Here is a 19,473-nt window from a genome sequence, read left to right on the forward strand (position 1 = left end):
AAACTCAATACAACTCTGGTGGCAAGAGTGGTTACAAGACTAGATCTCTTGATAAATCAAAAATTAGATGTTTCAATTATGATGAATTGGGCCACTTTGCCACAAAATGTAGAAAGCCAAAGATAGTAAAAACGGACAAGGCATATCTTGAATTGGAGGCAAAGTATGAGGCTCTTCTAAGAAAAAAATAGGGTAAAACTTATATTGCAGAAGGAAAGAGTTGGGATGATTCAGATAATGATGATAATGAGGAAGTAGGAAACTATACACTCATGGCCTTGGAGCAAGGAGAGTCATCCTCATAAAAAACATAGGTACCAACTCTAAGCACTATTGATTTTAATGAAAGTTAATATAAGGAGACTATTGATTAGATAAGCATAGAAATGTTCCATATCCATACTAGCATTGTAGCAGTTACTGAGGAGGTCAGTATGTTATCAAAAGCTAATGAGAAGCTTGAGAGTGAGAAACATAAGTTTGAGCTACTGCTTGTGGAGCTTGATACAGTCAAGCAAGAGAGTAATAACTACAAAACAAGATGAAGTGGTTAGTGAAATAGAAGCTGTGTTAAGAGAAAAGATTAGAAGAATGAGGTGAAACTGAAATCATTCAGGAATGCATCTCAGCTAGTTGGTCAGTACCATGAGAACAACAAGCCATGTGCAAATATAATTATTGTCTAGGATTATGATGCATTGAACATCAACAAAAAGGTTGAAGGTGATAGAGGCAAAACAATTAAAGATGAAGATATCCCGGTTATGTTGAAGAAAGTGGATGCACCTTTTTTCAAAGCACGTGAAGCAAATTTTAGTGAAGCTGAGTTGGTGATAAAGCAAGAGCTGGCTGATGAGGATAATGAGAAGAAATGCATAGAAATAACTTCAACTCCTAAAGTTGAGAAGAAGCTCATGGTGAATCAAACTCCCAAGAAACAAATCAAGGTAGTTAAGACTGAGAATGCAGGAAAGAAGAAGAAAAAAAGAAATGGGAAGGTTGGAATAAACAAAAGCAATAACTTTGCATTTGTTGCAGATGCTCCAAGGATACAGTTTCAAAAGTATGGCTCAGTTAATCATCTAACTCACCTTTGTAAAAAGGTTGTTAGCAAGACAGGAATGGGAGCATGCAAGTATAATGAAGCAAATCCTGATGATCCCTACTCATTATGTGACAAGTTTGCTTGCATACCTTGTAATATAAAAATAATGACAAGTTGCCACAAGCTGAGAGTAGATCTTAAGGAAGTCAATATTGAGTCCTCAACTAAAAAGAAAAATGCACATCAATCAATGAATTCTATTTTTTCTGAATCATCAAATTCTACTTCTACCAAATCTGTTAACAAGAAGAAAGTAACCAACACTGCTCGGGTTGCTAAACACACTTAATCCTCATTGTGTGTAGGGCAAAGTGAAGAAGGTCATATGGATCGTAGATGTAATGCCCCCAAATCCGGGGTCAGGGGATTTGGTCGTCACGATGAAACCTCAATCCAAATTAACCTGTTAAATCAATAAATAAATGACAACAGTTGAAATATAGCATCTGCGACCCCAAACTACACCAAAATCTTTTCAGGAAACAAGATATCCAAATTCCGCAAATAAATTTTCCACTTCCTTTTAAAATCTCTTTTCAACTATTTACAAACTCAAAGCTAAACCTGCTAGTATAACTTCGAAAAGAAGTATACTATGCCCAAAAATAAAATAACATAACTAATATATATAAACAAAAAGCTTTATATAACAGAACTTACACTAGTTCCGCAAACCCTGGACCAACCACCTTCCAAAAGCTTCTTCTTTACTTTCTCGAATTACGCGGCTAAACAGCGCAAGCTAATCCTCACTCGAAGGCTGAATTTAAAAACAAGCAAGTATGAGCGAATAAAAATGCCCTGCAAGTTCATTATAACATGTATATGGACTTTTGATACAAAAACCGACATCTACAATAGAGCAGATTATTTAAAATCAAGAATTGCTGAATCAGAAAATTTGTTTAAGAAATCCCAGAATTGGTTCCTCGTCTGTATTCAAAACCTTTTTGATATTTTTGAGCGAAACGCTTCAGCAATACTTTGAATCTTAACGAGAATGAAACTCGTAAAATAGTATTTACTGAAATATCATAAACAATAACATGAACAATGATTATGGACTAAATCATAAATTTATTCAAAACTGAACTCTTGATATTAATACTCATTTTGATGTCATATCAAATTAGATATCAACACTAACTTAGATGCTCACAACATACCAGCGCTAAAGTATGGAAGTCAACATCAGTCATATATATCAATACCACCTTTGATATTTAACAGCAAACTAAGTATCAGCCTCAATCAGAAACTGAATCAAAACTGTATTTCACATTTTGTTCAAAACAGAAACACTGGATAAATCATTTATTATATGATTATTAAAAATAGTATAATAATTTAGATTGGAATCCTCAAACGACGGTGTATTGCCGTCGGTGATCAGCCGCGGATCAACATCGGTATGTCGAAGCATATCCAACTAAACAAAGGGTACTCAAGGCACATATTGGCCTAGCAAGGTATTATATCTTGTATAATACATAGCTCACACTGGACCGCCGCCACGGCTTCTTACGCAACCATCCAATTCATAGAATATTTTATTGAGAGGGGTCATAATAATCGACACCCTTATAAATTTTATTCCCCCATTCACTTGGCAGGAATACTCGCAACAAAACCATTTTATTCTCAAATTATAAAACATTTATAAATCCGGTATTTGGAAAAGTAAAAACACTTAACTATCCTGAACTTAGAATATCAGAGAGTGTTTGCATGATAAACATTTAATTTAGCGAGATATATAAAGCATTTAACTATTCTGGAATTAGAATAACATACAAAACTTGCATAATAGGATTCATAATATATATCACTTGAACGATAAGTGAAGGTAGGGGTACTTACTTTTGAGATTTAGCAGTTAGTCACACTCGCAATGGCACATCTATTCTGACATTATGTCTCAAAACATCACCGTCTTTATTCTACTAATCATTTGACCTGCTGCTCGTGCAATGCTGCAAACCTAATATTTCATACTATTCAACTCTACTCATCATCCATTTCATTTGGTCCTGATTGTCTTGATCGACTTGTATAGGAATAACAGAGACAACGGCGCGGGGGGGAGAACAGGGAGCAAATGGGAAGAACACGGGGAGGAGGGAGAAGGAAAAGAACAAGAGAGATGAGATATGTGAAGAATGAGATGGGTGAAGAACCATCGATTGTAAAATTAAAAACGGGGGCTGCTGTGTTGCCACGGGGAAGAGGAAGAAGATATATGTCAGCTACATGAATTTTTTTGTTTTAAAAATTTAATTTTGTTTTCTTTTCTTTTTATCAAAACCCCCTTAAAAACACTCTTACAAAATATAAAACTGGTCTGTATAAGATCGGAATAAATTAAATTATATTTTTAAAATATGGGGAATGATAGTAGCTCTCATTCCATATTTTAAAAATAATTTTCCAATATATAAATTATTTTCTACAAATTTACAAGATAAATATTCAGTAAATACAAATGTGAGTATTGAAAGGAATATGTCCTAAGTCCAATCATGTATTAGGATTTAGGAATAACTTTTATGTAATCTGTTTTAATTTCATTGATATTAATAAAGACTTGTTTTGTTTTTATTACGGGCTTTATCTATTTAAGTGTTTAAATAAGATATACCATAGTTTAGAGTAAAGCTTTTTATGGATTATGATGAGATCATAATAGTGAGACCTAAAAAAATGATAACTCTAAACTTAAATAGTTCCTGGTCATAGGATTACTAACTGGTAATTAATAATCCGCAAAGATCGGTACATACTATGCTTGCTTCATGATGAAGGATGTCTGTTCTCATAGACATTTCTGTGGTGACACTATAGCTAGTATGTAGGTGATTATTATGGAATAAGTTCACTGAACATGACTCGCACAGCTGAACAACTGATGGAGTTCACTCACGTGTCAGCAGTTGTTCACCTAGTGATAGTTGTACAAGTATCCTTAGACTTGAGGTCATCATAGTCATCTTTTGTACACTGAACTATGCTTTGGTTTAGTTCTTAGTCTCCAGGGATAATTATTAGGGCTCTTCTGGGTATAGGAATTTGTACACGAAGATAGTGTATGATCAATAAAGGATCTACCCCTTCTAGTGAAGGAAGCGAATGTTCAAGGCTGATCCACTTATGCTAGTTCAGGAATCTCTGGCCAGAGTGAGTGAAATTAAAAAGGAGTTTCTAATTTGCATAGAACTATGCATAGTAAATGGTAAGCAAGTGATTGAATTAAATAGGCTTGACACGAGATCCATGCCTTATATTTAATCAGGACATTGTAGGGTAGAAGGAGTTTATTGTACGGTAACTATTCACTGACAGGTTCTTGGTATTCTAAGCAGTGAATTCATATTATCCGGATAGTCGCGATATGCTGAGAAGTATCCCTCACGATGTAGAATAAATGTGATTAATTAATTAATCATATTTAATAAATTAGAGAATTTATATAAATAATGATAAAATAGTTTTATTATTATTTATTTCTACTACCGGCTTAATATTGAACCTACAGGGTCACACCATAAAAAGAGAATGATTTATTGGTGGAGGAATTAATTAATAATGGCTAATAATTATTTATTTATGAAATAAATAATTAATTGGTAAATTTAATAATTGATTAAATGAGATTTAATTGATTATAAATTAATTAAGAAAAGTTCTTAATATTATTAATTAAAGGATTTAATTTTTGGAAATTAAATCAAGAGAGAGAATTATTTCTAAAGTGTTTAGAAAAAGGATTAATGATTAAAAGGTGTTTTAATTATTAATAAGAATAATAAATGGGATAATAATAATAATATTTAAGGGAAAATTTCAGCTGAAAATTTTGCCTATAAATACACTATTATAGACCCTAATTTTATTCTAACCCCATCGAAACCTGAAAACCCAAAAAGTTTGGAAAACCCAATTCTTTCCACCTCCTTCCTCCTCCTTAACATCGTTTTCTTGGTAGATACCGGTGGAGTGCTTCACACTTGAGGAGCAACTGCTAAGGATCTCTGATCGTTGTCTCCGAATTATTTTAAAAGGTTAGATTCGATCCCTCGAATTTTTATTCACGATTTATATGCTTTTATATGGATTTTATATGTGTAAAAGTGTTTTGCCATGACTCCGCTGCGTTAAAAATCCAACAATGGTATCAGAGCATAGGTTGTATGCATATAGATCTATGGTAAAAATTTCAGAATTTTATGTGCTTGTATGAATTAATTATGATTTTTACAAGTTATATCATGGATTAATTTTGTCTGATGAGAAATCGTTTCTCAGAATAATTTTGAATGTTGATCTGAGTTCTACAAGTGTTGTAGATCGTCTGGGTATTTTTTTCATAATTTTATGATGTATAGATTTTTTATTATGAATTTTTGAAGTTTTTACAATTAAATTCGTAATTAAATAAATCATGTATATATATATAAATTGTTTATAAGTATGTATATATATCTGTACTATGTCTGCTCTGCATAATCTGTAATACACGGAAGGAGAAGACACAGAATAGGTACAGGTTCTGTCAGGCGGCGCGGATTCCGAGATAAAGGGCGGCGGCTGCTGCGAAAACGAAAAAAAAAAAATAGGGCTGTAACACATTCCGGGAATGCGTTACACACCTGTGGCGCATTCACGGAATGTGTTACACCCTTTAATGGCTGAAAAGGGGTATAACGCATCACCAGAATGCGTTACAGGGCTTGTAACGCGTTCCCGTAATGCGTTATAGCCCGTCTGTTGATATTAAAATTGATTTTCTGGGAGTTTCGTAACTCCGTTTTGGGCGTGCAATATACCGTTGGATTCGTTTTTCCGAGACGGATCTAATGGAGTGATCAATTTTAGTTTATATAAAAGTTTTGAACTGTTTATATTTCCATGAAGTGTTTTAAAGCTGTTTTTGATTGTTTTAATTGATTTTAAATGCTTCATGTGATACATAGAGATGTATAATGCTTAGACTAATGTGCTAAATGATGTAACATGCCTACCTTGATGTTTATTCATGTTGATATATGTGATATATGCTTAGTTTATCATGCGATGATAGATTTATGTGAACTTAAATAAATATAAGGCGTTTGTTAGACAACCTAGTATAGTGAAATTGTTTCATAACCTTAATAATAATATTATGAATACAATCATGAGATTCTTGTGTTTATGAAACACGTAATTGAATATGAATTTTTGATATGAGAGAAAGGATGATTCTGTCAACAACAGATTTCTATCTGTAAGAAAGGGTTATTAAGTGACGCCTCTTGACAATGCTCCACCCGATCTGGGAATCATCTGATTATTGATTATTGATTTGAAATATTTAATTTAAAAGGAAGAATTTCTTTATAATATGATTATGATTGTAACGTAATATGATCCCTCTAAAATTAAATAATATCAAGTAGTAATTGGCCAATGATACAACGGGCTTGTGTCGGTCATAGCCTTCCAACATGGTAGAAAGTAGTTCTTATTTTTGAATCATTGTCGTTTCGTGCCACAGCCGAGGGCTTTGATTTCGAAATAAGAAATACTTGTCTATTACATAGAGATGTGTACATTGAATAAGAATCTAAAGGTCGTTACGTGCCACAGCTGTGGGCCTTTGGGGACTGATTCAATTATACGGAATGTTGGGTTAGACTTGACTTAGAATATTGAGTTTGTCGTGCCACAGCCGTGACTCAATCATTCAAGAGGCTAAAGTTTGATTAGGGAATAACATTAGATGTAATTGATAAGAGTTGTCTGCCTATTGAACATTACATGGCGTTTCGTGCCACAGCCGGGGTTGTGTAATGGAATGTAGGATCCCTATTCCCACTAGCATTATGAATGCTTAATTTTTCACGTAGGGGGTTGAATAAATTAGGAAAAATAGTGGGAGCCACTTATGAATAAAGACCCGATTCATATAGTGTTTTGAAATGAAATCGAATATTTGCTAAGTGTTGTTATGTGTTTATCATTTACAGATTTACTTTGTACGTTATGTCTTCTGCACTATCACTCAGGAGCATACTAGATGCTCACAAATTGATTGGTCCTAATTATGCTGACTAGCTTCGATACTTGAGAATTGTTCTCAGGATTGAGAAGCTGGAATACGTGATTGACTCACCTAAGCCTACTGAACCTGCTAGTGATGCACATAATGATGAACATGTTGTGTATCGTAAGTGGATAGATGATGCAAATATTGCTCAATGCATCATGCTAGCTTCCATGAACATTGAGCTACAGAAGCAACATGAGCATCTGGATGCTCACACTATCCTCATGCATCTACAAGAGTTGTATGATGTGGCGAGGAGGACAACTCGATATGAGATATCGAAGGAGCTGTTCGGTTGTAGGATGTCTGAGGGATCATCTGTGAATGACCATGTACTTAAGATGATCAATTTGATTGAACATCTTAGACAACTTGGTTTTGTCATGGATGGGGAGCTGATCCAAGACCTGGTCTTGCAATCGCTTCCAAGTTCGTTCTCACAGTTTGTTGTGAACTTTCACATGAATAAGTTGGATGTCAGCCTGCCTGAACTCCACAACATGTTGAAGACTGCGGAATCGAATTTTCCCCCTAAGAAGAGTTTTGTTCTTCTAATTGGTGAAGGTTCCAATCCTAAGAAAAGGAAGAGGAACCCTTCCAAGAAGAAGAAAGTAGGTGAGAAAATGCCGGTTCCACCAAAAGCTGAAGACCCCAAGAGCAAAGTTGTTTGCTTTCACTGTAACAAGGTGGGGCACTGGAAGAGGAACTGCAAGGTTTATCTTGCAGAATTGAAGAAGAAGAAGAAGGGTAGTGAGACTACCGCTTCTGATTCAGGTATGTTCATGATAGAATGAATATGTCATTAAATCAAATTTCTACTTGGGTATTAGATACCGCCTGTGGTTCTCAAATCTGCAATTTGTTGCAGGGACCAAGGAGAAGTAGGACTCTTGAGGAAGAGGAGGTGATTCTACTGATGGGAAATGGAGCAAGAGTTGGTGCTGAAGATGTAGAATCATTTCATTTACATATGCCTACGGGCAAGACTATTGTTTTAAATAATTGTTATTTTGTTCCCTCGATTGTGAGGAATATTATTCCCATGTTAGACTTGGCTGGATTTTCATTTATTATTGAGAATAATGAATGTTCTATTCTTAGAGATAATATTCTTTATGGACGTGGTACTTTAAATAATGGTCTGAATATATGTGACATAATTTACTTCAGATTGAACAAACTAATAAAAGAAAAGGGATGATGAAAATCTCACTTTGTAATGGCAATGCAGTCTCCATTTAGTAGACATGGAGAGAGGACTGCAAATTTGCTAGGAATGGTACACACAGATGTATGTGGACCAATGTCTACGCAAGCCATGGGTGGATTTTCATACTTCATTACTTTCATAGATGATAGATCTAGATTCGGATATGTGTTTGATGAAACAAAAGTCTGAAGCCTTTGAAAAGTTCAAAGAGTATAAGTATGAAGTGGAGAAACAACCAAACATAGTATTATAACTCTTCGATCAGATCGAGGTGGTGAATACTTTAATGGAGTGTTTCTAGATTATCTCAAAGTAAATGGTATAGTCTCCCAGTGGACGCCTCCAGATTGGTATCTGAAAGGAGAAATCAAACTTTGTTAGACATAGTTCGGTCCATGATGAGCTATGCAAATCTTCCAGTATTCCTATGGGGTTATGCATTGGAAACCTCAGCATATTTACTAAATAAGGTGCCTTCCAAATCTGTTCCTCAAACTTCGTATGAGATATGGAAAGAAAGGAAACCGAGTCTTAAACACGTTAAGATTTGGGGATGTCCAGCTTATGTCAAGAAAGTTGACCCAGATAAGCTGGAATATCGATCCGTAAAATGTGGTTTTGTGGGATATCCTAAAGAGACTTTAGGGTATTACTTTTACACCGATCACCGGGTGTTTGTCTCCAGACATGCTACCTTCTTGGAAAAGGAGTTTATCCTTGAAGGAAACAGTGGGAGCAAAATTGAACTTGATGAAGTTCAAGAAGCACAAACTACTACAGATCGAGTGGAAACACCTGTTCTGACTGAACAACCTTTTGTGGAACAGCCCATTCATAGGTCAGGGAGAGTGTTTCGCCAACCTGAGAGGGAATATGGCCTTGTCATTGAGAATGACAATGAGTTGTCGATCATTAATGATGATGACCCTGTGACCTATAATGAGGCTATGAGTAGTGTTGACTCAGAGAAATGGCATAGTGCCATGAAATCCAGAATGTAATCTATGTATACGGTATACAAAAGATAGATTATAGAAGATGGCCAGGTGGAGACCTTTAAGGCCAGGCTTTTGGGAAAAGGATTCAAACAAAGGCAATGGATTGACTTTGATGAAACCTTTTACCTGTAGCCCTGTTAAAATCAGTTCGGATTTTGCTTGCAAATGCTGCTTACTACGACTATGAGATCTGGAAATTAGCCAGATGGTTTTCTTTCCAAGAGAAATAAAAACCTAGTGTGTAAGCTGCTGCGAACCAAATGTGGTTTAAAGCAGGCTTCTCGAAAGATGGAACATTCGTTTTGATAAGACAATCAAAGAGTTTGATTTTATCAAAAACTTAGATGAACCATGCGTCTACGAAAGGTTAGTGGGAGCGCGGTAACATTTCTTGTATTGTATTGAAATAGAGTTGACACACATAATAACATAGCAGACCCACTCACAAAGCTACTTTCTGAAAGTCACTTTGATCGTCATAAAGACAAGATGGGTATTAGATACCAGAGTGATTGGCTTTAGTACAAGTGGGAGATTGAAAGGAATATGTCCTAAGTCCAATCATGTATTAGGATTTAGGAATAACTTTTATGTAATCTGTTTTGATTTCATTGATATTAATAAAGACTTGTTTTGTTTTTATTACGGGCTTTATCTATTTAAGTGTTTAAATAAGATATACCATAGTTTAGAGTAAAGCTTTTTATGGATTATGATGAGATCATAATAGTGAGACCTAAAAAGATGATAACTCTAAACTTAAATAGTTCCTGGTCATAGGATTACTAACTGGTAATTAATAATCCGCAAAGATCGGTACATACTATGCTTGCTTCATGATGAAGGATGTCTGTTCTCATAGACATTTGTGTGGTGACACTATAGCTAGTATGTAGGTGCTTATTATGGAATAAGTTCACTGAACATGACTCGCACAGCTGAACAACTGATGGAGTTCACTCACGTGTCAGCAGTTGTTCACCTAGTGATAGTTGTACAAGTATCCTTAGACTTGAGGTCATCATAGTCATCTTGTGTACACTGAACTATGCTTTGGTTTAGTTCTTAGTTTCCAGGGACAATTATTAGGGCTCTTCTGGGTATAGGAATTTGTACACGAAGATAGTGTATGATCAATAAAGGATCTACCCCTTCCAGTGAAGGAAGCAGCGAATGTTCAAGGCTGATCCACTTATGCTAGTTCAGGAATCTCTGGCCAGAGTGAGTGAAATTAGAAAGGAGTTTCTAATTTGCATAGAACTACGCATAGTAAATGGTAAGCAAGTGATTGAATTAGATAGGCTTGACACGAGATCCATGCCTTGTATTTAATCGGGACATTGTAGGGTAGAAGGAGTTTATTGTACGGTAACTATTCACTGACAGGTTCTTGGTATTCTAAGCAGTGAATTCATATTATCCGGATAGTCGCGATATGCTGAGAAGTATCCCTCACGATGTAGAATAAATGTGATTAATTAATTAATCATATTTAATAAATTAGAGAATTTATATAAATAATGATAAAATAGTTTTATTATTATTTATTTCTACTACCGGCTTAATATTGAACCTACAGGGTCACACCATAAAAAGAGAATGATTTATTGGTGGAGGAATTAATTAATAATGGCTAATAATTATTTATTTATGAAATAAATAATTAATTGGCAAATTTAATAATTGATTAAATGAGATTTAATTGATTATAAATTAATTAAGAAAAGTTTTTAATATTATTAATTAAAGGATTTAATTTTTGGAAATTAAATCAAGAGAGAGAATTATTTCTAAAGTGTTTAGAAAAAGGATTAATGATTAAAAGGTGTTTTAATTATTAATAAGAATAATAAATGGGATAATAATAATAATAATATTTATGGGAAAATTTCAGCTGAAAATTTTGCCTATAAATACACTATTATAGACCCTAATTTTATTCTAACCCCATCGAAACCTGAAAACCCAAAAAGTTTGGAAAACCCAATTCTCTCCACCTCCTTCCTCCTCCTTAACATCGTTTTCTTGGTAGATACCAGTGGAGTGCTTCACACTTGAGGAGCAACTGCTAAGAATCTCTGATCGTTGTCTCCGAATTATTTTAAAAGGTTAGATTCGATCCCTCAAATTTTTATTCACGATTTATATGCTTTTATATGGATTTTATATGTGTAAAAGTGTTTTGTCATGACCCCGCTGCGTTAAAAATCCAACAAGTATTAAATTATTTTAAAATACATACTCCTAACATAAACAAAAGTCCATAGAAGTATTTCAGAGATTATAAAATAAACCTCAAAATTTATCATGTCCCAATAATTTTGTAAATATATTTAGGGCAATTAAAAACTCTACTTTCACATAATAATTAATTTTAAAATCATTTTAAACAAAACCGGCATACAAACAACTACGTACAAGTCACATAAGCACGTATTCATCATTTACATATAATTTCATATCCATCAATTATAACACCTATTTTTCAATAATCATATATCTTATTATAATAATAAACACGTAATTAAACAGTCGTAAAAAACTATTTTTAAATACTTTCACATTTCACAACTCACCCGTTATTCGGGTGAGTCTTGATTAAATACCAAATAATATTTCTAACACCAATAAAATATCTAATCGACCCCTAAAATTTCATAACATATTCAAATTACCGATATTGATAAAATAATTGGCTTTTAATTAAATTCCGAAAATAATAAATTTAAGTAAATATTTTCAAAAACCGACATGGATCGAATCAATACTTAACAATTAATACATTAGACCATTTCAGTACAAGAACTCATCAAATAGGAATAAAATTGACCACCATTTTATCCTTCTAATTAGAAAATCACATAAAATATCTGAATAATAATGATAATAAATTCTGAAAATTTGGGATATTACAATAGATAGTGGATACTCAAGACATATGACAGGTGATATGGCCATTCTATCACAATTTGAGGAGATGTATAACGACTCGTATATTTTAATATTTTAGTACTATCTAAATGTGTGTCTATGGAATTAATAAATAAATAAATTATGAGTATATCATCTGTTAGCTATGTGTTGTATTATTATTATCAATGGGTGATTTGTGGTTTTCAGGGTTGTTCGCGTAATTAATTATTGAGTTATATTGTTTTGTTTCACTTTTAAAAGTGGTTTTACGGCAGATTTATTTTCATAAATATTTAGATGGTCTCTAAAATTACTTTTATGATTTAATAACTACAATAGTTATTTTTAGGATTATATAAAATTTAGAAATCAATATTTCATCAATTATTTAGTCCTGTATGATTTTCTGATTGCATTTATTTGTAAAATCCGTATTTAATTCCAGATTCCTTTAATAATTATGAAACTCATATTTATTTAAGTCTGGAATATTCCTAGAATTTTAAAATTATTTTGGGAATTTTTGAGATTAATTTCACTCGTGCGTTGATTCGTTTAATTGATAAAAGCGGGTATAAATTATGTTTTAGAAATTGTTTACAAAAATTACGTTTTCATTTACTCCGGGATATTTTTAACATTTTAAGGGTATTTTCGTAATTTTCTGAAATTGTTTTATGTGCATCTCAGTTCGTTAATTTCGAATTCCGGGGGCCGAAATAGGCCTTTAAACTATCGTATTTATAGTAAACCTTACGTATCGGTTTTTAGTAAATCAAAAGGACATGTGTATCACTTCTTTTGCAGCATCTGTCACTCGGAAAATAAAATTAAAGAAAAAAATGAACAACAGGGCACACCCCCTTCCTCCTCTCTCTCGATCTCGACTGTCTCCTCTCTCTATATTCTATCACTCTCATCTCTCACATGGTTTAATCCCTCCCCTTTTCTTGTTCTTTCGCTTCCGTCGCCTTGTCTCCGCCCCGCTGTTACGCCGCCGTCGCCGTCCAACTCCGGTTGGTTCTATTTGTTCAGTCCTGTTTCTTTAGCTTGATTGTATATGTATGTATATAATACATGCATTTTACAGTTGAGTGTGTTGTGCTATTGCTATTTTCTTTATGTTCTTCCGATTGCCACTGGAATAATTCCGGCGAGGTGGCCTTATCCCTTTTTGCAGCGTGTGTGCGCGTTTTTTGCTCTAGTTGTTGATTATTTTGTTCGGTTGTGTTGTGTTTGGCTATGATTAATTCAAACCTTGTTTTGTGGTTCGAATTATTAAGTGATTTGGTAAAAGAAATTCGGCGAAGCATTCGTGATTTTCGGATTTCTACTTTTGATTATTCCGAAAACTTATCGCTGAAGTTCGTATGGAAACCCGAAATATTTGGGCACCGACGAATATTACCGCCGTCGACGATGAGCCTCGGCGAGCCGATGGTGGACTATGATGAACACTTCTCAGTCCTATAAAATAAAAATATAAAATACGAATAAAAACATAAAAATGCGAATATAGTTAATAATTAATACTTGGTTTGAATCAATGTTGGGGACTTATGAAATTTGATTATGATTGGTTGTTGGAATTGTTGTGATTGACGTCGAATTGCTTCGACGGGTAGTCCGATAAATAAAGGTGACGCTGCCCGATTTCCGGGAAATCGAACTACGGAAATACGAAATTTGATTATAAATGCATATGTATTTTATACGAAATTTGATTGTACGATGTGATGAAATATTTTGCCAAAACCAATAACCCTAATTTCGTAAAATGACGAGTATACGTATTTTCCGAAAATGAACACCGAACCGATTTCGAGAACGTGAACCCTAATTATTGTATGTATTATTATAATATGTATAATTACGAGTCGGGATTTGATATCGTATAGGTAGGCTTGTTTGCGAGGATATGTCAAGCATACCTAGACCTGGCAATTCGTTCGTGTCGTATACTTTCATGTCGTGTATTTTCGTGTTTCGTATACCTAAATATCAAACACAAAATTGACATGTTTAGCGTTCGTGTACATTCGTGTTCGTGTACTTTCATTTCATGTCGTTTCGTGTCGTGTATGTTGTAAAAGACATGTATGTACTTTAACAAGACTAAGACAATTTGTCAACCCTAAGTAAGTTGTATTGTTATCTAAATTTGTATTTTGTACTTGTGACACGTAAAGTCTGTAAAAATGCAAACGAACAGACTGGAGTCTTTTTCCTAAAACAGTATCAAGCCTAAGGATTCTATCTGGAAGAAGATCAAAAACATCATGCCTCAGAAGAATTTTGAAGAAGCTTGGAGTTGAATAAATCTATTCGAAGATAAAAATACTCTAAGTCAAGATCTCTACAAGTCACAGATTTAATGTTATAGAGAAGTCATTCGAGAACTTCAGAATGCCTTATCGAGAAGTCATTCAAGTTGCAGAGAGTACCAACGGATGAGGAACATCCATCGAGATAGTAGTTTGGCTAGTCGACGGATGACTGCTGTTAGGCACATCCGTCGGGATACAATCACTACTCGACAGATGAGCAATATCCACCGGGATAGAAGAAATGAATGAATTCTGAATGGAGAAGTCAGGAAAGCTACTAGAGAACTCGGGAAGATATCGACAAGCAAAATTGAAAAACTGAAGATTGGAGATATCGACAAGTCATTCCTTCACTAGAGAACTTAGAGTTATCGACAAATCTACATTCAGTAGAGAACTCTGAGTTATCGATAAGTTAAAGTGAAGATGTGAAGACTAGAGATTTCGACAAGCTGAAGAACTCTACAAGCCAAACTCAATATGGAGTGCTAGAGATCTCGATAAACCTATGTACTTATCGAGATGCCAAGTGTTATATTAATTCAAACTGGAGATCTCAAGGTACAGTCTCAAAGTACATGATTGCAGATCACTTCAATATCCAAGATAAACAATCAACAAACAATCCAACAGCTGGATTGACAAGTCTATAAAAAGCAGCTTGAAGAATGTGCAAGATCAATGGCAAAGATTAATTGACAGAGGAAGATTAAAATGAACACGGGATGTTAAAGATATGTTAAGCCAGAATTGGAAGATTTGCTTTTCTATAAATAGAAATGACAAGTGACAGTTTAGAAAAGCTAATAGCATGTTTATTATCCACTGTGTAAACCAGCAGTTAACTGAGTGATAAAGTTAATACTGGTCCTCTAGTTAGAAGTAAAAATTTAGATCAAAATTCTTGTAACACTCTCAAGAAGAAGCTGAGCTCTTTGACATCAAAGAGCTTAGAAATTTTATAGAAAAATAGTCTTAATTTTAATATAAAATTAAGTGAGTTTTGAAGATCTGTGTTCTTTAGTTTTTACAAGTTTAAATTCTGCATGAACATTTTTCTATACAAGATTTAATTTACTTTGTTCAACCATTAACTTATAAGAAAAGCCTAAAATCAGAAAAAACACATTCACCCCCCCTTGTGTGTGATTCATTATCTAACAAGTGGTATCAGAGCAAAATCTGAAAGTAAACAGATTCAAGATCTTGGAAGAATGAATACACAGAAAATCAGTAGCATCAAAATTCCTACCTCTGACAAAGCTAACTACACTCTTTGGAAAAAGAAAATGATGTTGTTTATCAAGATGGCCAATCCACTTTATATTCAGATCCTCAAGAATGGACCCTTCATTCCTATGGTAAGAGTTGAGGAATCTACAGATAGAGACATGGTTATACCAGCTCATTATGCTCCAAAAGACCCAACTTAGTATTCTGACCCTGAAAAGGAGAAAGTCTCCCTGGATAGCAGCTTGCAATTGATATTGATTGAGTCACTTGACAATATGATGTACAACAATATTGTCAACTGTGACACTGCCAAGTAAATATGGGAGAAAATTGAAATACTCCGTGAAGGAACTGAGGAGGTTAGATCTAATCAAAGAAGGATACTGATTTCATAGTATGAGGGTTTCATGGCTAAGCCTAAGGAAAGCATTACTGATGTGTTTGAAAGATTCAATAAGTTGATAAATGACTTGCAGCTTCATGACAAATACTATGAAGCTGAAGAGGTTAATCTAAAGTTCTTGCTTACTCTTCCTGATCATTTGGAACAGAAAATCTCAGTAATCAGGGAAGGGAGAGACTTGAGCAAAATAACTTTGGAAGTTCTATATGGAATTCTCAAAACATATGAACTAGAGATGATTCAAAGGAAATCATTGAGATCTGGCCAAGGACATGTTGTAGATGTCTCAAGTGATTTAATAGTAAATGAAGGTCAAACATCTAATGATGAACCAAGGTCTCATATTCCAATTGCCTCAACAAGTGAGCAAAGAAAAAATGATTCACATGAGCAAGTCATACTAGAGTCGGAAAAGGATGAGTTCTACACTCTTGAAGAACTGGATGAGCTAGATCATTATATGGCCTATTTAGCTAGAAAATTCTTTAACATTAGAGTAAAGAAGCCAAGGTACCTCAAGAGTAAAGGACAATCCTTCAACAAAGACAACAGCTGGAAAGAGAAAGGGAAGTACACTTTTGATAGCAAGAGTGGTTACAAAACTGGATCTGTTGACAGATCTAATATAAGGTGCTGCAATTGTGATGAACTAGGTCACTTTGCTACAGAATGCAGGAAACCCAAGAAGGCAAAGAAAGACAAAGCTTATCTTGAACTGGAAGCAAAGTATGAAGCTCTTCTGAAAAAGCAACAAAGCAAAGCTTACATTGCTGAGGGAAAGAGTTGAGATGATTCAGATAATGATGAAAATGAGGAAGTTGGAAACTATGCTCTAATGGCTTTGAAGCAAGGTGAATCATCCTCATCAAAAGCACAGACACCAACTCTTACCACTATTGATTTAAATGTGAATCAATACAAGGAAACTATTGAAAAGATGAGCACATAAATATTTCACATTCACACAAACATGATTGCTGCTAATGAAGAAGATAGTAGATTAACAAAGATAAATAAGAAGCTCGAGAGTGAGAAGCAAGAAACTGAATTGTTGATGGTTGAGCTTGAAGCTTTAAAATAAGAAAATGCTTGTCTCAAGAACAAGATCAAGTGTGCAAATGAAATTGAAGCAGTGTTAAGGGAGAAGCTAGAAAAGAATGAAGTAAAGATGAAATCTTTCAGAAATGCATCTGAACTGGTCGGGCAGTATCATGAGAAGAATAAGCCATGTGCAAACATTGCTATTGGCCTTGACTATGACGACATGAGTGACAAAAAGAAAATTGTAGGTGATAAAGGGAAAGCAAAGAAGACTGAGAATGCTCCAACCTTTTTGAAAGAGGTTAATGCACTTATATTTAAAGCATGTGTAGTCAACTTCAGTGAAGAAGAATTGATTATCAAGCAAGAAATTGCTGATGAAGATAAAGAGAAGAAAAGTGAAGAATCAGTTCAGTCTTCCAATACTGAAGAGAAGCTCATGAACAAACAAAGTCCCAAGACTCCTGTTCAAGAAACCAAAACTATAGATGCAAGAAAGAGAAAGAAAAATAGAAATGGGAAAATAGGGATAAACAAAAGCAATAATTTTACTTATGTTGCAAATGCTCCTAGAAAGAAGTGTGAAAAATGTGGCTCTTCAAATCATCTAACTCACCTTTTTAAAAAGGTTGTTAGCAAGCCAGCTGATGGAACTTGCAAATACAATGAAGCAAATTCAAATACTCCCTATTCATTCTGTGACAAGTTTGACTGCATTCCTTGCAACATGAAGGTAATAAAAAGTTGCCATAAACTGAGAGTAGACCTTAAAGAATCAAGAAATGAGTCCACATCAGAAGGAAAACATGCACAACAGTCACTGAATTCCGTTTCTTCTAAAACAACTTATTCTACTTCTACTGAACAAGTTACCAAGAAGAAACTACCCAACACTACTTGGGTTTCCAAACACACTTAAGACTCATTGTGTGCAGGGCAAGTGAAGAAAGTCATCTGGATCATAGACAGTGGATGTTCCAGGCATATGACTGGTAGTAAAGCCCTGCTATCACAGTTTGAGGAGAAAGATGGCCCATTGGTGACCTTTGGAGACAACAACAAAGGATTCAAAATGGGATATGGCAAGATTGTTCTGAAAATGTTGTCTTTAAATGATGTAGCACTGGCAGCTGATCTTGAAGTGAATCTTTTCAGAATTAGCATATTGTAGACATTGGTCTCAAGTCTTATTCAACAAAAAGAATGCAATGTTATCAGCAAGAAAACTGGTAAAGTTGCTCTGAAAGGAGCAAGGAAAGGAAGCTTGTTTGTTGAAGATTTTGACTCAACAAATAAGGATGGTATTTGTTGCTTCTACACCAAGGTATCAGAAGAAATAAACAAGCTCTGGCTTAAAAATCTGTCTCACTTGATTTTCAAGAAAATTAACACCTTGTCAAAAAGGAGTTGGTAAGAGACATGTCTAAGATGGAGCTTGCTCAAGTTGAAGTTTGTGAAGTCTGTCAGACTAAGGAAATGAAGAAACTACTCAACAAGAGAACCATGGAAATGGAAGCTCATCTCATATACCTGAGTTTGATTGCACAACCTCAGGGGGAGAAAGAGGATCTTCAGATACTGGAAGGAAGCTCAACTTGGGATTGTGGTATCCCAAGGTAATCAGTTTTGGAGCTATTGGTATCACAGATACATATTTTGCTGAATGGAGGGTTGACAAAAAGAGTTCCAGTGGAAGATGTCAATTTTATCTTTCAAAGACCTGTATCCTGATATAGCATTAAGCTCATTTTGGGACCAACAGAAAAACAATTAGCTGACATTTTTACTAAACCTTTGGATGAAGCAACTTTCACTAGATTTGTAGGTGAAATTGGATTTCTTAATTCTTCATCCTAAGGCAAGAACTCAGCTAATGTATTGCAGCAGATTAATCTCCAGTAAATCAAAATTAATTTGATTAAATTGGAAATTAACTGAAATATGAATTATAAATATTTCAGAAATCTCTGTATATTTGTTTTTCAAATTCAATTAACTTGGAATTTTTCAAATTCTAAGTAAACTGCTCAATTGTTAATTAACATTCTTAATATGTAAAGTTAACACAAGGCAGAATTACAATAACCAAAAGTATTTAGAAAACTGAGTTCTCGATAAGTATAAATTGACTTCTCGACAAGTCATTTTAGGACTTCTC

The sequence above is a fragment of the Apium graveolens genome, chromosome 8 (assembly GCF_009905375.1).
Source record: "Apium graveolens cultivar Ventura chromosome 8, ASM990537v1, whole genome shotgun sequence".
NCBI classification, from domain to species: domain Eukaryota; kingdom Viridiplantae; phylum Streptophyta; class Magnoliopsida; order Apiales; family Apiaceae; genus Apium; species Apium graveolens.